General features: G+C 34.3%; 1 non-coding gene across 1 annotated transcript; it reads left to right on the forward strand.

The window, feature by feature from the left end:
- Window positions 1–947: 947 nt before the first annotated feature.
- Window positions 948–1,081, forward strand: LOC122901425. Its single transcript, XR_006383482.1, has one exon. It is a non-coding gene; the product is annotated as a U4 spliceosomal RNA (small nuclear RNA).
- The last annotated feature ends 1,944 nt before the right edge of the window (window positions 1,082–3,025 follow it).

The raw sequence follows: 3,025 nt of genomic DNA on the forward strand, positions 1-3,025 counted from the left end.
AAAATGGGTCTCTTGTAGACAGCATATGGATGGGTCTTGTCGTTTTATCCAATCTGCAACCCTGTGCCGTTTTATGGGTGCATTTAGGCCATTCACATTGAGAGTGATTATTGATAGATACGTTTTTATTGACATCGAGTTACCTTTGAAGTCTTTCTTTCTGTAGACTGTCTCTATATTTCAAGTTGGTGCAGCCTTTGGAGAACAGTGTGGAGATTCCTCAAGAAATTAAAAATAGAGCTTCCCTATGACCCTGCAATTGCACTCCTGGGTATTTACCCCAAAGATACAGATGTCGTGAAAAGAAGGGCCATCTGTACCCCAGTGTTTATAGCAGCAATGGCGATGGTTGCCAAACTGTGGAAAGAACCAAGATGCCCTTCAATGGACAAATGGATAAGGAAGATATATGGTCCATATACACTATGGAGTATTATGCCTCCATCAGAAAGGATGAATAGCCAACTTTTGTAGCAACGTGGACAGGACTGGAAGAGATTAAGCTGAGTGAAATAAGTCAAGCAGAGAAAGTCAATTATCATATGGTTTCACTCATTTGTGGAGCATAACCAATAGCATGGAGGACAAGGGGCGTTAGAGAGGAGTAGGGAATTTGGGTAAATTGGAAGGGGAGATGAACCATGAGAGACTATGGACTCTGAAAAACAGTCTGAGGGGTTTGAAGTGGCGGGGGGGTGGGAGGTTGGGGTACCAGGTGGTGGGTATTATAGAGGGCACGGCTTGCATGGAGCACTGGGTGTGGTGAAAAAATAATGAATACTGTTTTTCTGAAAATAAATAAATTGGGGGAAAAAAAAAAGTTAATACTAGTTTAATTTGCACTATTTATTTCACAGGTAAGTCCAAGGTAGTTTATAACTACCTGTAACTACATGTCTGTTAGATAATATTTTAAAATATTTGTCATTTAAAGTTTCCCTTCCCTAAGCTTTGCGCAGTGGCAGTATCGTAGCCAATGAGGTTTATCTGAGGCGCGATTATTGCTAATTAAAGTTTCCCTTCCCTACATCAAACCAAAAATATTTTTAGTTATTTTTTTTGTAGGCTCTACTATTTAGATACAATCTAACCTATCAGGATCTAATTGTAACAAAATTTTAAGCTATTTTTTAATTTAGAAATTGCTAGTTCACTTAAAAATTTTTTGAGATAGATAAAGCAATGGGATAATAAATACTGTATAATTTCTACATATAGGTTTATAAAATGAATTATAATAGATGCATCCACCTCATGCCTAAGAAACTTATAATAATTGAGATGTGTTATGGGTTTAGAAAAAGTTCTGAATCTGGAACATTTCCCATATTGTATTTTTGAGTCTGATTTCCTTGAAATATTTTCTTCTGACATATGGATCTTATTTCCTACTTGGTCACATGTCTTTACTTCCCAATATTTCATGAAAAGAATTGTTCTTTAGTAATAGAGTTTTCAATATGCCAGCTCTGGTTGTGTAATATTTCTGCCCTCTATTTCTCTAATTTAGGCATTCTCTTTTGCTCTTTTTTCTTTCTGATCCTCTGACTAGATAACATAAAAAGACCTGTCTTTACATTCACATATTCTTTCTTCTGCTTGATCAAGTCTGCTAATAAAGCTCTCTATTGATGCTTCAGTTTAGTTGTTATACTCTTTAGCTCTTTAATTCTGTTTGGTACTTTTTTAATAATTTCTAACTCATTTCGTTCTTTTCTCATTTTGTGCATGTATGATTTTCCTGATTTTTGTCTTGTCTTCTGACTGTGCTTTCTTGTAGTTCATTAAGCTTCATTAATATAATTATTTTGAATTCTTTGTCAGGTAGTTTATAGGTCTCCATTTCTTTAGGGTTGATAACCCTTGATTCCCTCCCCCCCCGCCCTTGGAAGGGTTATAATTCACTGATTCTTCATGTTTCTTGTAGCTATGTGTTGGTGTCTGTGCATCTGAAGAAGGAACCTCCTCTCTAGTGTCTGGCTTTGGCAGGGAAAGACTTCTACCAATTAGCCTAACTAGAGATTCTAGAAGACTCTCAAAAAAAATTTTTTTTAAAGAATAAGCATGTTCTACATCTATTCCTCCCTTCTGAGAGATAATTCTCAGGATTATGCATTTTCTTCAAATCACACAGAGCCATGCTTAAGGCTAAGAGCCATCTGCCCCTTTTTCCTTGGACAGGTCACTGGAATGTTGGATGTAAGCCCCATCTCTCTCTCTCTCTTTCTCTCTCTCTCTCCTGAAGGAGAAAATTCAGTATTGTGCATCTTCTCTATATCCCAGGAAGCTGAGCCAGCTGCTGAGTACCTTGATAACTCCAGAGGTTCACAGGCATTCTACTTGAGTGTTTCCTCCATTAGATTGTATTACTGGTGTTATGCTGATGTATAATATGATAAGAAAAGTCTTCAAAAACCATTCTTAGACAGTTTTCATATGTTCAGCACATGGCCTTCCTTTTTTGAATTATTAAATGTTCTCAAACATAAATAGCTGAAGATCTATTTAATCAGCTCATGTCACAACAGCATATGAGTAATCAATAAACGTAATCAATAAATAAACTATTACTCCTTATTTATTTGAGATACCATATATCCATTTCATAATATTATAGACTTCAGTTATAGGACATATTTTAGTTGATTTTCCATTTTAACAGATCAGTATTTATATATTCCTGTCTTTCCAAAGTCATGTTTCAAATGGTTCTTCATTTATTATCAGTATATAAATATTTCATTGTTAAAATGATGACCTAGTCTATATATTTCTTGGAATCACCATATTCAAAGTGAGAATATATATATATATATATATATATACATATATATATATATATATGTATATATATATATATATATTTTTTTTTTTTTTTTAACATTAAGATACAATTTACAAATCCTGGAGGAAAGCTCATTCTTGAGGATGATACTACCATAACATCATCATTTTGTATCATTTTCTACATTTGGCTATACCATATATCTAAAGAAAATAATCATTCTCAAAGGAGTAAATCAAG

The sequence above is a fragment of the Neovison vison genome, chromosome 2 (assembly GCF_020171115.1).
Source record: "Neovison vison isolate M4711 chromosome 2, ASM_NN_V1, whole genome shotgun sequence".
In the NCBI taxonomy this organism is placed as follows: domain Eukaryota; kingdom Metazoa; phylum Chordata; class Mammalia; order Carnivora; family Mustelidae; genus Neogale; species Neogale vison.